The 21,567-nt window shown below is 33.5% G+C and overlaps 1 pseudogene; it reads right to left on the bottom strand.

Annotated features, from left to right (window-relative positions):
* The window catches only part of LOC135325814 (gamma-2-syntrophin-like), a 172,637-nt pseudogene that overhangs the window by 34,136 nt on the left and 116,934 nt on the right, over positions 1–21,567 (bottom strand).

The following is a 21,567-nucleotide window of genomic DNA, read 5'->3' as shown; positions in this document are numbered from 1 at the left end:
TGAATAATTGTCCCTTAATTTTGAGATTGTTAGAATGTAACAGAACATCAGGTTTTGAGATTTAACAATAAACACTTCACAATGTCATATAAGACAAAATAATGTCTTTTAAATCAGTTACCAAATAATTTGATCCCCACCCTTCTTACACTTTAATTCTATATTATCTGGTTTTTATATGGATGATGGATAAGATAATTACGTGGTTGGTCAAATGGATTCATCACTATTTCTTGAAGAGTTTGCGTGAGAAAATCCTTTATGCATTACTAATCCCTCCCTGAAACCTAGCAATTTTTCAGGAAGAATCACATTTTTTCTGAAGGACTGCATTCCTTCTCAGAAGTGCACGAACAACAACATTGCCATTACAAAATCTCTTTTGTTACCCTATCAGTCCAAAGAGATTATTAAAACTCTTCTAAGTGAACATGCAGAAATCTCCTGGGAATTCCAAATATACATAAACTTAGAAAAGCTGGTTCAACAGTCTTGCTGGGACTCCCGTTCCTTGCAAGCTGTGCTAATGCAATACCATGATCCAGTGTGCTTTGGCTAGCATAAACATCTTTAGGAGGCCCCTGCAAACTAGCACACACCAGCTCAAGCTTGCATTTGTGCTAAAATGTGTAAATAGATTTTGAAATAGAGAAGGCTTATACTCTTAACCCATACATTCACGTACTACTCATCCAGTTCAGTTGGGAGTACAGATATAGATGTTCAGCAATAACTTCCTTATGTATAGCAATGGTATATAGTATAAATATGCTGTAAGTTACAACTTAACTCAAAATCAATAGAACTGCTCTGTCTTCATACCACAAAATACCTCCTTTAGGATACAATATCTGCTTTAGGATAAGCACAATCATTCTCTGGGTTCCATTCACTAACTCTCATGGGAGCTTAGACACCACAAGGCTAATAGGCACCCACTTGTAGATAATTGTATGAGGAATCTGCATCTTAAATTTCATATCACCTAATGGGAAATGTATTCTCTGGTCTGAGAAAAGAATAGCTTGAGAGAATTTTACTATTCAGTAAAGAGTGATAGAGTGATATGACAAAATTTATTCTCACAATGATTTTACAATGATTTTTCAAATTCTTCCAATGTTAATAAAGTCATTCCTAATTTACAATTAACAATGTAAGAGCAAAATACTTCTTTCTTTGTTCTTTGAAAATAGAACCATTATGCAAAATACAATAAATTTATATTATGCAAGTGGAAAATAAGCTTTATGGAGGACACTGTTTAAGGTGTCCTGAAGAAACTCCACAGAATTTTTTTTTCCAGTTGCAGAATGTATCAATTTCCAGTTTATTGTAATCAAAGTAAATTTATACATTACTACTTCTAATTTTCAAACTGTCATAATATACTCATACAGTGTTATCACACAGTCATAGACAGATAAATATTTATGTGATGATGAAGCTTTCAGAAGCCTTTGGTGTATTAAAGTATACTCAGATCTTTACTCACAGTGCATATTAATCTGAAACAATTATTAAACATATGCAGTAACTTTGCTAAAATTTGTTACAGAATATTTTACTGATGAAATGGCTCCAGGATTCAAATTATTCATTACTTACCCCTGTTCTTTGAACTTCCAAGAAAATTGCTCTTTGAAAAGATTTCTCCTACACTGCCAACTCACTGCCAAGCTCTACATTGAAATAATGACTCTTGCCATGTCCAACCATAACACTGAAACAGTATGGCCTCTGGTCTTCAAGATCATAGTCTTGATGAATACCTAAATACAAGTTTGCTTGTAGCCAGCAATCATCAGCAAGCCAGAGCTGAAAGACATGTTTCAGTATGTGACTCTTCGTCTAGCAAAAACAAGCAGTTACGGCAACATTGTCTTCTGTAAATGACAGGTACTCACTTATTTATGTTGTTATATTAACAATTATCTTGAAGCAATGTTTTGAGAATTAAGGAATATTTGCAAAGACAACTTCTCTTTTACTTTTTATTCACTTTAACCTGTATATACAATCTGAGCTACTTCTGTACTTCCAAAATACCATCAAAGTAATCTAAGCAATACATACATTGTAATTTAAAAGGATTTTATAGTAATGAAGTTGAGGAGGAAGGGATGATTAGGAGGGTGACCAGAAGGAAGTTCTCTGACTAAGGTTAGAGAACAAGCCTACCAACGAAAGAGGGAAAGAAGGATTTTGGAGAGATACTGGGGATAAATTTGGGAGACAGCATATGGGAGTGCATCAGAACTTCTAAGAAAGCCACTGGCTGTAGAGCAGATAGCATACTATTGTTTCTCCAGAGGATGGTGGGAGAAGTTTCTTAAAAATTCATCCATGATTCCAGGTGATGACTAAAAGGTCTGCACTATCATGCTGAAGAGAGAGAGGAACACCTATTAGCAGGTGTGTTGATAATATATGGAACTATATTTTATATCCTTCCAGTTCTGTTTCTCCCCTTTTCCAGCTATCCTGTGATCAACCATTTGGAAGTGAATTGCTATTTTTTGTTTTATATGTGAACTTGAATTCAAACTTCTATAAGCAAAATGGTGTCTTACCTACTTTATAAAAATGGACCGTTTAAAATAGCAAAAATTGTGACTATGATGTCAGATACCAGTTCCAAGTAAAGCAATTCCCTCTAATTTAAATATTTTAGCTTTTGAATTTATAATCTATTATAAAAGTAAATATATAAATATATATAAATACATATTATATAATATATATTCTTTTATGTTTTTTCATCATAGGTTTTTCAAATGTCTTCATAATAGCACCCCTTTGAACTAGCATATTTATGAAAAAATCGGCAGGAAATAGCCCCTCGCAGTCAGTGGAGTTGTATCTGAGATAAATTTAGCTGACCACATACCTAGTTTAAGTTGCACAGTTAATCAAGGAACTGATTAGTGTGATTTTGTGAAACAAAAAAAAAAACACCTTTTAAAGATGAAATAAAACAAAAGACTCCCCCATATAGTGATAAATGCTTCTACGAAAGAAATTACTTTTGAAACAGACTTAAATGAATGGTATCTTATTTAAAGTGTTTCCCAAACACTAAACTCAGATTTGTAAGATTGAAAGATTGAGTTTCTTTTTCTTGAAGCACTTTTAATGAGCCCATTTCATTTTACAGTTTTGGTCCAGTCATAGATTACTCAGAGGTGACACTGAAAAGAACTTCTTATAAGCTCAAAGAAATGACATTTTGTTTACAATCAAGTGGAGGGAAATTCCTGACTTGCTTGAACGCAGTTGAAGAGCTCTGCACCAGCCTTACAGCAGAGTACAAGTACTCCACGCTAGTTGGATTCCAGTCTGCTAATGCAGTAAGTTATTAACAATCTAATGGTTATTCTGGAAATGACAACATGAGCTTACACAGGTCCCTTAGTAGCTGCCAGTGTGCCCTGCAACTACAAGGGCAGTGAAGTGAGTCCCTGCCATCAACTTCAGGACAAACCAGAACTTCCACATTACTCTTTTATAACCAAAATACATCCCTGTAACACAAGGTTTTGTAAATGAAAACACACTCTTACAAGAAACTTCCTTTATGTTTCAGTTTATCATTGATTAGCACGAAAACTGAGAAAAACAAAACTAAATTAAAAAGCCAGTCTTTCCAGCTGCTTATAGATTTAAATATTTTCACCAGTTGAATTTTCAAATTATATATGTTTTAGTTTCTACATATTAGATAGGGCTCTTTCCCACCTCCCTTTCTCTTTGATGGCACAGGGAAGAGAACAGTGAAAGAACAAAAGGGACTTTGCAAAGAGAATCCCATTTGTTACGCTCTAATGTCACCTATAAAGAGCATTTTGTTTCTGGGTTTAGGAGAGGTCTCTAGTCAGGCAGATATGGGATAAAAGCAGATGCTGGACTGGACATAGGTGGCTTTGAAAAGATCAGAATGCAGCTTTGTACCCAAGTCCTAGAATCCTGTAGTCAGAATAAGCACTGTAAAGATTTTGCATTCATTTTTCCAGGACCTATAGTAGTCTATCATAACCTACCAAAGTCTGGACCTGCAACCCATGTACATAAAAACAAACAAATAAGCAAACAACTGGGATCTGAACATCTAAATGTAATCTACAATCATGTATATAAAATAAATGCTTACAAGTTTAGGGTCCTGTGTCCTTCCTGTTCTAGATGAACACACAACCACCTTCACAGGAGAGCAGTGAAGGCTCCCTTTTCAGTAATAAAAAGCAGAAGAAAAAACTGCTCTGCTAGCACATTCTCCTCCAGGTACTGCCCCATATTCACAAACAGCACCAAACTTCTCATGTGGGAACTGAAAATTTTGCTTGTGTTCGTGAACTACTGAGTAACATAAAGCTGGCATATCTAACTTTATGCAATTTACTCAAACCTAAGCTGTGATGGGTGTTTTAGGGGGCACCTTGGACGTGGCATGTAATACCACCAGGGTACACTGCACTTCATTGTCAAAAATGGCCCTGCAGCTATTCTAGGAGAGAATGGTCTTGAGGCAGTTCAAACCGATTTTCCCATGCTTTTTTGGACTGATGAAATGGAAGCTGAGCAGAGATTCTCCTATGTTCCCAAGTGTCACCTCTTTTTCAGCAGCCATGGACTAATAGGTATTAAGCCTACTTCTGCTTTGAGACTCAGTAATGCTTACCCTGGCTCTTAGACTAATACATATATTTTTTTTTTACTTTGACTGAATGTGAAAATGTGATGTGTGGAAACACTATGTATTAGAAGAAAATGAAATGTTTTTTAAGGCCGATTGATTTTTAAAAAGTATCTAATGTTCTTGCCTCTGAACTATACAGATTTTCAGTAACAGTTCCAGTAAATATGGAGTATGAGTTAAGATGTAGGGGGAAAAATGAGATAAATGAGATCAGATTTTCAATCATCTGGTTGTTACCACTAAATGTTCATGTATATTCAAGTGTGAGAATGTGAAATATGAATATTCATTCACATATTTGCATATGTATATGTTTGCATGTGTGTGTGTATATATGTACATATGTAAACACACACAAACCTAAAATATAGCAAGTGTTTTGTGTTAAAATCTAATTTCCATATTGAATTCTTATTTTCCATTTTTAACTTGTGTTATAATCAACACGAGAAGCTTACAATCTGATGTGTAACAACTGACCTTGCCTTAAGAACCATCTTTCCTAAGAACCAAAATGATACAATATTCTCCACTACACCCTTACAGTAGTTCTAACTAGCTTCGGAAAATCTTTAAAAACGCTCTCCCAAAACTGCAGTCTTTACAACATGAATTCCACCTTTGAGTCTGCCATGCAGAAGCTTTAATCTCTTAAGAATTTTGTCCATGTTTGTTGACTCACACAATTTCCTTCATTTGTCATGTATACTAAAGAACCAACAGAAAAGAAACTTAAGTGTTGAGTTTAAGCTTTTGTAATTTAGTTAATTTAATCACTAAGATTTGGAATTAAGCATTCATCTATTAAAATGTCAAGGACATTACGAGTTGAATTGTGGGTAGTTTATTTCCCACTTTTTCTTAATGAAAATTAAGAATTTTCATTTTTTTCATTTTTTTCAGAATTTACTTCAAGCAAATTCTTGTGATGTCCTTGAAATTAACCTTACCAGAATATTCAAGGAAGGACTGAGTATGAAATCGGTAGTAACATTTATAGGAGAGAAAACAAAAACAATGCCTACTATACAGCAAACCCTTCTCAAAAGGCTTGACGAGTATCTACTTTGTCGCTGCCCAATTTATTTATCTGGAAAATATAAGGTTTAATAAAATTTTAAGGAAATAGAATCAATAACCTGGGACAGAGCCTCTGCCCTTTGCTGCAGTGATAGGCAGTGAAGGAATCTCCTCACTCTGGCTGAAGGGCTGGAACTGCTGAACTTTTCATTTACAACAGCAAAATTGGCCACTGAAATCAGTAGAGGCTCCTTTAGCTGTCAGCTAAAGGGAATGACACCTCTGTAAAGTGCAGATGTCAGCACATGTTTAAGAACTATTTTTGTAGTTTCTGTCATCTCACATATTCTTTGCTCTGTGGTTATAACTTGATCATATTTTCAAGTTTGTTCTTCTTTTCTATTTTTTTTTTTTTTTTTTTTTAGTCATTATCAGCAAAACAAGCATAGGAAGTATGCCTGTGTTGTTGAAAGCTAGTTTGGAACAAATAGTTTGAGTGGTCGAGATGTTGTACCTATCCATACCTGTCACCCCATTCTTTAAAGAATTTGGTCATTACAGGGAACTCCATTCTGAGCCAGACAGAAAAGGGGGATCGAATGTTATTGTCAGCTCTCTGAAAGATATATTTTTTGATCTTCTCCTTCTGTAACTTGTCCTGAATAATAACTGTGTTGCATCAGAGAAGCATCCGTAACTAGCACTCCCTTACAGTAATGGAACTTAAGTCGGCGAGCTACTGTTCTCCTTCTGCAGTTACGTACAGACAGCAGACCAACCCGTCTTCTTTAGAACACTAGCACATGGTCAAAGGAATAACAGTAAGGAAAGGGTCAGCAGCTGGTCAGAATTGTTTTCAGTTGGTTTGGAATTTTTCAATGAAATAGCATTTCATGAAAAAAGACTGAATTATTGAAAAACTTTTTTTCTGGGAATTCACTCATTTTTATTTTCTTCGAAATATCTCTTATTTAGGATGGCATTTCTTGATGTAATTCTAACAGCAAGTAGTCTAGTAGTTAAAGCACTCATACAGAACGTGAGAGAGATAAGTACAAGTTTTTTCCAGCTAACTTCCCATTTGGATGGCTGCAAACTGGTACCATTACTGTCTTTCTGGACATCATCCTGTGTAAACTTCATAGCTTGCAAATATAGTGAAGGAAAGTATAATTTCACAGTTAGAGCGCAGTCTGGGAACTCAGGTGAATTACAGTCTTCTTATGGCTCTACTTTCAGTCTTCTGCGACTCTACAAGCATACTTTTAATATACCTATGCTTGGGTTTCCCTGTCCAAAATGATGATGATCAAGTTATTTCCCTCACCTGCAAAGCAGTTTCCGATTAGCTGGTAAAGAACTAACTTAATCTATCTGATGGAACTTATCACAAAAATATCTTTCACAAATCAATTCTATAAACAGACTGCTAATGTTTGGCCAAAAAGTCATTCCTCAGGACAAGCTAAAGAGATAAAACATGACAACGTCTCTAGACTATGCAAAAAAGAAAAGAAAAAAACCCTACAATACAGGAATGCACCATGTTGTCCTTTGTAAGGTAAAACCAATTATAGTGTTAGTAAGTTACTCACAATCTAACAAGGACAGAATTTTGTATTCCTTATTATGCAAATTAAATAACAGTACCTTACATAGATCAAAATTACAAAGAAAGCATTTTTTGTCACAGTCATGTAAAAATCTGACTCATTAAAGAGAAATGCAATATCAAGCTTCATTATGATTAGCTGTTTGTTTCATTCATAATTGACATGGCTGGCTGTAATACTGAAAAATGTCTTCAATTTGGAAGTATTTTAGTAAGTTGCTCGCTTGGAACCTAATCCATTTGCTGTAGTCTCTTATACTTACATAGACAATGCAGCTGCTGCAAAGAATAGGCTTTATAACAACAGATAAACTACTTGAATGTTAGCTACTACCAGTTAATCTTAACTTGAGATCATCATTAACCTGAAGAGGTAAACTCTTTTTACTAAATAGCATAATCGTAATTTTTGGGAAACCTACCTTGTGAATTTTAAACAGAACCTCACAGAGATTTTTTCAGCTCGTACCCAGTCTAGTGTGCTTACCTATAATATCAAAAGAAAATATTAAAAAACATATTTCTTTTTACATATTTCTATTAAAATTATGAAAAGATGAAAAATTAAAAAGATTTCACCAATGATTATTCTACTGGATACTATAAAAATATTCAAACGTTACTACACTTAATATCCAGGATTTAAAAAAGACTGCCAAATAGCATTTCATTTTTAAAGAAACAGAACCTAGAGGGTTCTTACTAAAATTAAAACATATTTGATTACATTTTTTCTATTATTACTTCAGTATGATGGAAACCTCTTTGTAATCTCTGTGGTGAGGTACATAACCATATTTATTTTACAAAATGCTAACAGACAGAACTTTCTCAAATTCAGAGTCATTCAAATGCACTCCCCAATTTAATAAAAATTTTAAATCAATAAACCAAGATGTGATCCTAAATTCAGCTTTGAATTCACATACACTAGAACACGAGGACCTTAATTTTATATTAAAAATGAAAAAGGACTATATATTTACAATATCTGACATTAGAAAGAATGTCAGCTGTGTGCCTATATTTCTTAATACTAAAAAGAAATGGAATTTTTTGTTTTCTTTTGATTTTGTTACAGTATCCTGTTGACATTAATGGCTGCTATAGCTTGACAGTTGGAATGATATTTGAAGTTTTTCTCTCTAATGTCTAGGTCATGGTATCATGTGATAATCATCTGCTTTATTTTAAAAACAGGATCTAGCCTATGCAGTTCAAGAAAAAAACCATGAACCTCTAAATATAAAAAATACAAGGCGAATACACATTATTTTCTTTATATTATTTACAGCAAAGTCATGTTTTTTTTCTTGGTGAATGCACAGGTATGACTGTTCAGATACATGGAGAATGTGACTAAACCGAATTCTGAAAAGCACCACAAAACTCAGGAGCAGACTGTGGTGATTTTTGTCAGTAACTAAAAGTTATTTCACCTGAATGCTGTTTGAAGAGTAATGTGAACTCAGTGTTAATTTCTGTCTAATCTTATATGCTCTTGTGTCCACTCCAACAGGAACTAATGGGCATTATTGCCACATATCTGTCACAGCTATGAGTTTAAAAGCAGTGTTCCAGAATTTACCTGAAATCTTTCTTTCCAGCATGCAAAACATCTCACTTAAATTTAGATATCAGAAGTGTGTAATATTAACAATCTAATCTAATTCTTCATAAATCTAATTTTAATTCCCTCATGTTTGGGAAAGAAAAAAAAAAGACAAGACAGTGGTTTCTCCAAGTTGTCTTACATCCTTGCCATAGGGTTTATGAACAGACTGTGCAAATGCTTTTTCTTTTTCTGTCACTGGATATAGAAGTTGGTAACTACTTTAGATTAGATATGTAGCTTTCAGAAAACCAAACTTAGTTGAGATGAATCACATATTACAAACGAGACTGAAGACCCCTGGAAGTGAAAGCTGGATCACCACATCTTTTCAGGATGTAAAGGGACTCATATTCCATGGTTGTCCATTTGACAGTTTTTATATTTTAAAAATTAAATTAAAAAATCACCTAAATACAATGCAATACAATTCTTTCTGTAATATTATAAGCATTGTTTCATCATAAATTAAAGCTCAAGACATTACTTAATGATAACTTTAAAAGTACTTAATACTACCTTAAAGGAACTTTGTCAAATTTAAATCTAATGTCAGCTGCTTTAGAAAACCAATTTAAAGCAATTTTAAATATTACACTTGTCCTCCCATTACTTTATAAAGTGCAGTAATTTTTGGAGTCATACATTACTGATTTTAAATATTCTGTTACTATTTTCTTTCTAGTGAGGTGCAATCAATATTTTATTTGAATTTTGATTTTTAATTATTGTTAGGAGTTGGCAATAACACAAGATTAGAAGCAACTGGAACTGAGGAATTATGGCAGATTCATAAGGGAATGCCGTACATTCAAACATGCTGACATCGGGCTAAGTACTGCAGGTCTTTCCTTGATTCTTATTTAAAGGGAAGTCTTTTTTACTTTGATAGTCGTTTTGAAAATAAACTAATTAAAGATAACAGGTTCTGGCCCATTATTGTTGACTCTCAAAAGATCTCAATGCTTCTTGCAAAATAAGATTTATAGCAGAGTGATATCTAGTTCATTATTTGCTCTTGAGTTTCTGGAAGGAAAATATTTCTTTTCATTCTCAGTTAAAAGTATGAGAATCCTCCATCCCTATTAGTGGCTAGACAAGACATAAAAGCAGAAGCACCTGCTTAATTTGCTGTTTATGAAAGTGAACTTAATGACAGAGGGTATAACTTAAAAGTTGTCCAGACAACTGAATTTTCATTTGCTCCTACCTTCTGTTTTGATTCCTGAAGATTAATTTAAACTGCTAGGGTTTTTTGCTTCTGTTAATGATGCTGCCATGGACACTGGTAACACTGCTGTGCCATTAAATTCACTGTGAATACTTCAGAATTCTCCCCATTATCCTGTGGATCTCTTTCATCCTTTGACTCTCTGTAACCTCTTATGACCTTTTGTGCAGAGATAGCAAGGGATGATAGATCACAATCAACAGCTATATAAGCCAAGTCTTTATTTTACTGTGTGTATCAAGGAAAAACTACCATACTTACAGCCAAGAGTGAAACAGCCTGAATATCACAGTGTGCAAGGTCATCAGGAGAACACAAATGACATTTGGAGGGATTTTAAGGAAGGGAAATAAACATAATGCAAAGAGATGTTGGAATCCAAAGGGGCAGTTGACATTATTTATAGTTTTCTCCTTAGAACTATCCTAGAATGTCTAAGTTTAAAATGTTGTTGTTATAGTCTGCATTGCTTTAAAAATATCACAAGTGATCATATACTTCTAGTCAATGAGAAAAGCTGCAAAGAATCAGAAGAGTTCACAAAAAGTGCAATACACTTCATTTATTCTAAAAGATGTCTCAATTTATCATGAGCATATCCATCATAACACAGTTAATAAATAGGTCTAAGATAAATGAGACCCTGAAATATATTCCTTAAGCAATAAAGAAGTTTTCCTCATTATTGTCTTTTGGAATTGTTCCTCTAAATATTCCATACATTGCAATATTTTGGAATTGTTTTAAAATGACAACATATTTACTTTTTAATAAAGCATTTGACAAAATATCTCAGAAAGTTATATTCAGAATGGGTCAATTAAGACTGAGACACACTTTCGTTCATGTGAATTTAGGTCTCACAAAGAGTAAAAACTAGTGTGAAAATATATGAGAATACCTAGTAGCATTCAGTCAGCTTCCACCTAACTCTTGTCTAATACATGAATTTATAACCAAATTTAACTGAATGCTATTATTCACAACAATATGGTGAAAGTCTAATTATACAGTATTAGAAAGAATTGCATTGTTGAGCATTTTTCAGGTGTATAGCCAACTCCTAGCTAACTCAATGCACTACCTGGTGAAAAATTGTAAAAGTTATTGAATACTGTTTTTGTAGATATTTGGTTATATTTATTCCTTCAGAAAGAGTGTAAAATAACACATTCATAAACTGGCAGATGATGCTGAGCTCAGATGAAAGGCCACATGAACACCCATGAGGACACAGGGATAATACAAATGAACAAAGATATAACCTGAAGTGACAATTCTAAATCCATAAAGAGATACTGGAATAACAGACCTGATTTTCAAAAGTGCTAAGTGTTTAACAGGTACTTTTTCCTTCAGTGTGAGTTTCTGTGAGCTCCTCATTTTTAAAAAAGGCATTCTAATGGATTTAAGAAACTAAACTACACTGTTCAAGCCTTCTCGTTTTAAGTATTTAGACCAAGTAATCTGAACATCAGTTCAGAAGAATGCTCAAATTCAAAATATACTTAGCTCTAAATGGGCACATAATTCATTGATTTTTCTTAAAAACACTGTTAAGATTTTAGAACAGCAGAGAGAAAACAACAAAATTAAAATCATTTTGACACATGCATACAGGACATATGTATCCATGTGTTAGACAACAAACTGAACAACAGTTATTCCTTAGAAGAGAATTCTGCAATGATACCCAACAAAACATACTAAAGGATTACACTACAGATATAGAACATAAAGAAGGAGATACAGTCAATATAATTTTGGGGCATATATAAGGGAGCATCACACTTAATTAAAAATTGTAGCATGACTATACCTAGACCTAATCTAAAACTCACTGAAGGCAAAAGGAACATACTCTTTGGCTTCTGTGAACACTGAACCTGATTCTGGAAATTTACAGTACCTAAATAATATTAACAAATTTTAATATATTTAAAGAATAAAACTTAGGGGAAAAATGAAAAAGATTTTAATACCTGGACTACAGAGGAGCTTCACTATCTGACAAGTAAGCAGAATTATCCAATCAATCTAAAAATATTTACAAAGGTAAAGACAAAAAGATGAAATACTTCCAGGTCAATAGTATTCACTTCACTGGCTTCTTCATGAAAGGGGAAAAAATCATCCAAGAAAAAATTAAAAAATTTCAAAAATTATATATAAACTTTAAAAAGAAAAAGATATATCAAGAGATGTTCCTGATGTGAACTATGATATAACAGTAGGAACCTAAAGATGTCTAAAACAACCTGAACTAGATGCTACAAAACACACAATAAAGAGTAGTCAGAGCCAAGCAAAGATGTGAACTAAAGAAATAAGGATTTATATGTAGAGTTAGAAAGTCCACTGAAAGCATCCATGGCTACGCACTGCAGCTCAATTCCTATTATGTTACATTGGCAATATACACAACGTACAATTACAATTACAATTGCCAATACTTACCACTTAAATAGCGGTACTCTTTCATATCAAAGTACTGTTCATGTACCAATTAAATTACCTGTACTTTTCTTCTCTGTAATTTTTTGTCCAAGGTAAAAGACTGATAAAATAGAGTATATTAGCTTCATAACTATTTCTATTGCTTTCATAGTACTGTTGCATTTATTCCTTTTGTTAAAAATAAAAGTAGGATAGACGGTGAACTGTCTTCACTTGAGTCACTTCAGTGCTATTTATCTAATCATCTCAAAAAACACATTAAAGACTACCACAACAGCTTCAAAGATATGATTACTTTAAAACTGGAACCTAAAAATGATATTAAACTACGAGGAAGAAGAAGATAGGAAAATCAAAACAGTACAACTTCCCCACAATTACAGCACTTATTCTGTGAACACAAAATATTTTTTTCTGGAAATTTTCAAGTAAATCTCAACTACTTTGTTATTAAATGAATGTTTTTGAAAATTTTGTTCACTGAATAATGTCTTCCCAATTTCTTCTAGGATATGAATTCAGAACTTTTTCAAGATTTGAAAATAGACAGAAATTTATCAGATGCTTTCGGAATGTAATAAAATAAAGCTTGCATAGTAACATAGCCCTAAAAAGAACGGTGTTTTTCATATTTGATAGTTTCAAAAGTGTGTCATAATTTTAAACTGTAAATACGGTATCTGTGAATTAAATCTGTAAATCTGTTAAATGCAGTCAGATAAGCTACTTTAGGGATGCAGGAAAAACATTCTTTGACAAACAGCCTTATTGTTTCAGCTTCTTTAAGTGAATTATGATCAATGATGTGATCTAGGAGTTTTTTTGGATCTTGGGAAGGTCAAAAAAGAGTGTATGTCCTGTTTCAGGCACATCTCTGTTGGCTGTAAAAAGGAAAAAAAGAAAGAAAAAAGAAAAAATCTTTCCTTGGCATTCCTCTTGGCTTTTATAAAAAGTTCAGAAAACTCCTTTCTCACTACCTCACAAATACATCCACTCCATTTCTCTTCACCACTAACACTCTACACTACTTCATGTAGTTTCTATTTGTAGACTACTCACAAATTTTATACCAATACTTTTGTGAACTTGGGTTGTGGGTTATTACCAATACTGTCCTTTTATATCCCCCTGTCTTTCTCTATCTACCCCATATCTGTTCTCTCATTCTGTTCTCTCATAGTTACATTTCAGGTTTTCTGGAGAAGAGACCTTTTTGTTGAACCTTCTCTGAACAGCAACAAAACTCTGAAATATTGGTCCAGGACTATAATTACTAAGAACTACAGTAACAAAATAAGCAATAATATATTCTGCTTCAGCTATTTTGCCAATTTCAAGTTACAAGTCACTGAAATTTCCATACAAAACTGAATATGTGCCTCAGTTTTGCAATTTAGCATTATTTTACCAAGCTTTTCCAATCAGTCATTAACGCCATGAAAGTTGTTAAATATTTCTAATAAGAAAAAAATTCTCACAGGCAGCAACTATCAGTGATACTTATTCAGGAAAATCACATGAAAATTAAAGGGAAATCCAGTGACCAGTGATGAGCAGAGCCTGAAATAACAGGTTAATGGCAGATAACAAAGATGATCACAGAATCAGTAATCTAACACAGGATATGGTTCTAGATGTGCTATTATATATAATAGTCAGTGATTAATGCACTTATCTGAATGAGAGATGGAGAATCTGCTTCCTCTAGACAAACATAACTCTTTCTAAAACAACTGGCAGTTTGTCTCCTGAGGGCCATCACTGTTGTCATTTCACGTAATATTCATATTCACTTTCCACTTTCCTAGTTGTTTCAGCAGAGGTGATCATCTGCCAAACTCAAACTGACTGTTTTTTTGCCTTGAAGAATTTCTTGTCTTGAAGTTAATGAACATCTACATCGTGCAGCAAATTTGGTTTTCAGACGGATTTGAGAACAGGCTGTAGGTTGCTGATTATGCATTAGTTCTTAGATGTCTAGTATATTGCCTTAAGATCAAAATGAACTCTACAGAGAAGGAATTGTTTTAATTTATACATGCCTATTGTAACCACTACATTTTTTTCATTTGTATATCTATATAACCAAAACATAAATTTTGAGGATGGAGTCTTCATAATAATTTCAAAATAAAGACTCGATTTTTCATATCTTTATTTAAGAATTTTTAATTTTTAAATCAAATTATGTATACGATGAGATAACAAGATCTTCTCTTCACTGTCGGTCATGTTTATATTCTTGGATAAATTTCCACTCTTTTAAAAAATTAGCTTCTTCAGAAATAAAGTATTATCTTGCAAAAAAGAAAATCTCCCAGAATTCCTTGGATATAACTGAACTACAATATTTTTACAGTAAATACAATTATAAGTGGAAACAGCATAATAACAGCTTATAGAAAGCACTTTGTAATCACATCTGTTTGCTGTTTTATTTATATATGGTAACATCTAGAGGGCAATAATTCAGACTCCATCAGCTGCAATAAAAATGCATGCATTTTTAGCCCTTAATTATCCCCTAGAGCCAGCCGTGATTACAGAATAATTGACAAATCTTACACTGGTAATGACTCGAAGAGTTGTTTCCCCTTGAGTTATCTATTCTGTAATATTTACGGCACCTACCATATCTTTATCCATTTTCCATAAGGGCAATCTAAAATCTAGTTTCGCTAAATCTGCCAAGTTTTGTCCTGATACTGTTGCATAAAACAGGAACCCCAATAAAACACTTCTTAGGCAGAGCAGACCTCAGTACAGATATTATAGATATTCTAGTCTCAGCATTAAGCTGCAACTTCACCATAAACTCATTGGCTTTATTCAGGAATGATCTTGATCCAGAAAGATTCACATATTGTAAAGTGGGTGGATAAGAATTCTGTTACAGAGTGTATAATTAACTAACCAGACTGACATAAAAACAACAGGAAGAAATTTTTGAAATGAATGGAGTAAACACAGGCAGTAGATCCATGCTTATGCCTTATAAACACAAATTACACATTCTTCAGTTCAGTCTCAATTATAGGTCAGTGCCTGCTGCAGCCATTCCCAAGCATCTGCTTTTTGAACTTTCACAGCCCAAGCTATTTAAACTCTGAGAACATCATCTCAGTCTATTTGTCTCTATAAACTACAGAAAAGATGCACTTCTAGGGCCAGTGAAGATTCTGGGGAAGAAAGTGTGCAGATGTCATGTATATTTTACTTCTACTTAAAACAGGAAAACATGAGAATATACAGCATCTGATGACACAAAAAAATGACTTTGCTAAATCTGATATGAAACCTAATTATCTCTTTTCCAAGGCCTTTGTGGATATTAAATCTATGATAGGAAGTGTCATAAGTTATGACCTATAAGTCATAGGCGTATTTACGTAAAAGACATTTCGATTACTATCATTAGGTCTAAATGTAAAAGCGTTTCAGCACATCACCAATTTCTGTATATAAAACTCTCCTGCATACAGCTACAGCTATGCACACCATGCCAAACATATGTGACAATGTTTCACTCCATCATGAACAGGTGCTGGGTTTTGTATCTGTACATGCATATCTCTGTGTACATGTAGAACCTCTCATCAGTTCATAGTGACAAACCATGCAAATGAAATTATATGCACAACTGAAAACAGAAAAAGTTGAAAATGTGCCCATTACAGTCAAACAAGAATAAGCCTATGAGCTTTTTCCAGCATGGAAGATGTTAAATAACACTTCTTCTTGGAGAGGACAGAAGATATCATACAGCCTTTTAGAAAATGGCTTGTTCCTCATCATGGAGCTAGAAAACTCCCTGGTCTACACATCACAGCTGAGTTTTCTAGCCCATTTCTGTTACTGTGGTAAGCAACTCTGTTCTTGATATCTGTTCTTACTGGGAAGCGTCTACATTTTTGAAAGCACCATCTGAGAAACTGTTTAAGCAGAGTATAAATAGAACGCTACTCTCTATAGTAGCTTCTCTGAAATTACAAAATCCGTACTTGATCTGTACTTTTCTTGAATTTTGTTCATTGGTAGCCGTATTTTGTTTATTCTTTTGAAAGTTAGAAACTGTATTTGCCCCAATATGATCTCTTATACACAAAGAAATAGAGTAAAAATTGTATTAGATGTTTTTATAAGCAGTTATAAATTATGGATAAGGTCATTACAACTAACTATATGACTTGTACATCATCTACTTCATGTACACTACAGTGTGGCATTGTCAATAGCATAGCATCAGAGAAACATGTCTGAAATAAAACATAATGGCAAACATTTAAAGATCAGGCAAGATAACAATATTAATATTTTTGTAGTAGAACAGTCCATTTGTTATATTTCACTTAATGTAGTAAAAAAAAAATCAGTGGGGATAATAAGAGCAGCATAATTAAATATCACTAAAAGTAGTGTAAGGCTTCTTGTGGGGATTTATGTTTGAAGCTACAAAGTTACTCATGCTTGGACATGCAATACAGAACCAGTTTCAGGATGCAACATGGGCCAGGGCCTCCCCAGGGCTGGTACTGGCAAGGGCTGCTGGTGGGACAGGGCTGGGTTTGGCCTGGCTGCTGGGGCCCGTCCCCCTGCTCTGAGGGAGCAAGGTCCTGGTGACAGCTGGGGCAGCCCCAGCCAGCTTGTGGCTCGAGATCCAGGTTTGAATTCTAAACGGAAACTGCCAATTTCCTTTTTAAAAAATTTTTTTTTATTCCCTGATATAAAACATCTGTGGTGTGATTACAGATCAGGAAAACTGGTCAATGGGTTTTGGGATTTATGCATTCTGTCATTGATATTGTACACCTAAGTGCATCTGATTACTGGGATGACGTAACACCATGACCAAAGGGGTCGCCTTTGTTCCTTTTTTTTGAAAAGCCATTGTTTCTACAAATACGTTGCACAGAAACACTGTAGAGTGTAGTAGATAGTGACAAATAAGATGGTAAAAATGCTAACAAACATTTATCCTGACTTGCCTGTTCTTAATAGAATATGATAAATGAAGTAGTTTATTCTCAATTAGTATCATTTAGATAGAAAGTTTTAATTATATCAAAAATTTTCCTTCCAAAATAGGTCTGAACATCATAATTGAAATTCATAAAGTAAAAGACACATGAATAATTGGTGTGCTATTTATTTACTTTTTTGGTTTGTTTTTCACTATAATTGGATTCTAGTAACTGAATAAGATTTTAGTTCCTCAACTTAACATATAAACATGAATATTCTTTTGCAGAAAGAAAAAAAAAAAACTTTTTCCAGATGTGTTCTCTCATTTTAAGAAAAGTACTATTAATTTGCCATTTATAAATGTTAGAAGTTTATAGGAATCACTGGGTTTAGAATTTCAGTCTAGAGAAAGAGACTGTTATTAATTGCTTCTGTTCATAAATAAGGTTCAAAGAGTAAGTACTTCACAAAGGTATGCTGGTGGTACACATAAAAAATCAGATTTGCTTTTGCCTCTGCTGAAGAAATCAGGAGACTGACCACTTTCTGATCAAGAATTAAGAAAGCTATTTAGCTGCAAATGTATTTTAATTCTACATTTTGTTCTTTGTGATGTATTTAAAGCAATGGCTCTCTGAAGGGAGAAAGAAAGCATAAAAAAGTTTCCATGTGGTATTTATGGGTCACTCTTAGGAGCCGAGAATTTTCCAGTTCATTTCTCTTCCCTTCTTTTAAATTAATTTTTAGTGTTTTACAGTGGTATTAGGTAAGTCATCTGTTATGAAATACGATTCTAGTTTTTAGCTATGGAAATAATCAAAGCAGGATGTTGTCACTTATTCAAACTGTACATTTAGGATTGGATTCTCTGTAATAGTTCAATCCCTAGCCTGTATGTAAAATTCACAACTTTAGTATCGGTGGTGTATTTCATGATGTGACTATCTTTAAGAAAACAGAGTAACTACCAAGTAATTACACCTGGAAAAATGCCTCAGAATAAATGTAAGATATGAAATTTTGACTATAACCAACCAGAAAAGAATCTGAACACAACAACTTAAAAAAGTAACACAAATGTTCTCCATTAAGAATTTATTGAGATATCCAGATATGGTAGGATTTTCAGAGGACCTTGAAAAAGGTTAGATATCTAAAGCTTACTGAAACATAGTGGCATCTATGGCTTTAACTGTTTTTGAAATCTCAGCTGACAACTCTACTTGGTAGGAAAAAATAAACCCAGACATAACAAACAGGTTTCCATCTACAGTTAAATCCTCCCCCAAAGTATATATATATGTGTATATATTTTTACCGGTGGAGTGCTGAAAATGTAGAAGGATGAACCCTTCAGTGCCAGAAACTTGAATTTGTAGAGCTGAGATGAATCAGTTCCTTCAAGTTTCTCATTTACCCATCCCATATGTATGACCTGTAAAACAAAGTCATTGAAAATTAAAGCTCATTTTTCTAGCAAGGCATAAGACAGACCTGAATAGGTCAAATCTTTCCACAGGGAAGAGTGTCTTAGATTTGGATGCATCATTCCCTGCTTCTAAACTGCCCTTCCATTGCTATCACACTCTTAACCTTTTAACCATTCCAGTGTGTCAAAAGTCCTTGAAGAGACATAATCCATATTGAACAGGTTTTCTGAATCCTGATTCTATTCCAGGCAGCAAAGTTGTATCCATGCTGGTATGCTGTGTGCCAGCCATGGAGGAAAGGGGAAATTTAATATGTAAAAATTAAGCATAGTTATTATCGTAAAATTAGGTGTTCTAATATGATTAATTCAACCATATTAGAAGGTTCCAAAGATAATCTCCTTTTAAAAAGTCACCTACATATGTTTCAGCAGACTCTCATTTTAGCCAGCAGAAAAGCTGGGTGTACTAAAATAGTACAGCCAGTACTCTAGATTCTACTTTACCTTTAGGACAGTAAAAAGCTGGACAACCTAGAACCTCTGTGACACATACCTCTTAAGAGAGACATCTGAATAAGTCACAAGATTTATCTGAAAAAAACTTTCTGTATGCTCACCTTTGTTGTTGCTAATAAAGTGCCTTTGTCACATTGATTCTTTCTTTATATACCTTTTTTGGATTAACTTTATCACATAAGAAGGATATGTGCTTTATGTTGTAGTAAAATTAAATGTCAGTTTCACTCATCACATAACTTTGCTCTAACAGTATTATAATATGTCCCTTTACATTATAGATTACATTTTCTGATCAGCTGCAGACATATATTTTGGGCTTGTGCTCTAAGTGTTTTACTAAAATGGAAATGTACTATTACTATTTTTATTGTAGCCACATGATGCTGTGACCAGACTACTTGTGGTAGGTCAGAATCAAAAGTCTTGGTTTCAAGTATATCCTTTTCCACACTGCAAACAGATTTTTATAACTATTAGCACCTATAAACTCAGTGATAATCTGCCTTGGTATGATGGAATCTCTTTCAACCCCAGACCAAAAAACCCAAAATTATACAAAAACATATTCACTGGACTAGATTTTGGGGGGACTGTGAAACCTTTTTGGAGAGTATGGTCTTTCTATTAACTGATTGCAACTTTGTAATACCGCTCATTTAATTTCTTATAGAAACAAGTATATGGATCATCATGAGGTCATTTATTTGTTCTATTTCTTCAAAGACTACAGAAAAAAAGAGCAATACTTCAGTTACACTTTGAATACACTGGACAGCTTATTATTCTGCTTGACTGAAATGAGCAGCCAAATTTAAAAATCCAATTCCAGAAACACAGGATCTAAATCAAAAAACCCAAATAATATAACATCATCAAAGCAAACAGTCTTAGAACCCTGAAAATTTTTTTTGTTTTTTTGGATGATTGATTTAATGATAATTGCCAAGAAATGTCAAAACTGATTAACAGCTTTTTTCGGTTTCCATTTTTTTTAAAGCCACTACTTAGCTTCAGATTGTCAACATAGTTTCTTGAATGAGGAAGCAATTTTTGTGCCTAGCAGTAGAAATAAGAAAAAATGCTTTGCTGATTTCTATCTTACAAAAGAAAATAAAAACTCACCCAGAAAAACTAGCTAGTATGTTATAGTTCAATGTGAATTTAAAGAAAAGAATCCCCCTTCAAAAGCTTTGAAAGCCTTTCAAATCACAAGGTTATGGTTTCTATATTTACACTATGAGACTCTTACCTAAGTAGTAAAGGTGCCAGTAAAAAAAAAAAAAAAAAAATCTATTGGCAATTCTTGCCTTTTCTAAAAGGTATCTATTCTTACATCATCTTGGTCCATTCTTTTTTTAATGAAAATGTGAAAAAAATCAACAAGGAGCCATTGGTAGATTGATCTAAAAGTCAAAGAAGAATACCCCTGTAGAAAATTTACTGAATGTATGAAGTCTCAGTACATACATATATTTAGGGAAAGAAATATAATATGGCTAGAAGACACGAAAAGTTTTAGTGGTTGTTTGGTTTAGAGTTTTCGTATATTTATGAGAAAGCAATATTTGAGCTGATTGAAATGCAGATTGCTCAAATGAGATACTGTCTACAAGAAGAAATAAAGTTAAGCTACGTGTTTGAAGAATGATTGCTACTGGAAGATTTGGAGTGAGCTCAGTGGGTTTAGAGCTGCATTACTGTTATTTGAATTAACTGAGGATAATAAAAGGGGAAACTAGAAAGTAAGTGCTAACGAGTATAAAAGAGAAAGAGGAAAGGCAAATGCAAACCAGAGAGACAAGGGAAAGGACATTCAGGAGGAGAAAGACACCAATATTGTAAGATGGAAAATAATGAAACAAAATAAACATGAAATTAAAATGAAAAGAACAAAACAGAAGACACTATACAGGCATGCGAAGAAGGAAAAATCAGGGAGAAAAATAAATCTGAGAGAAAAAAAAGCCATAAAGAAAAGAGTGTAACAAATTTATAATCAACTATAAAGACAAAAAATGCCTAAAAA

This window comes from Dromaius novaehollandiae, unplaced genomic scaffold (assembly GCF_036370855.1).
Source record: "Dromaius novaehollandiae isolate bDroNov1 unplaced genomic scaffold, bDroNov1.hap1 HAP1_SCAFFOLD_30, whole genome shotgun sequence".
Classification (NCBI taxonomy): Eukaryota; Metazoa; Chordata; class Aves; order Casuariiformes; family Dromaiidae; genus Dromaius; species Dromaius novaehollandiae.
This window is presented reverse-complemented; position numbering and strand designations above follow the sequence as displayed.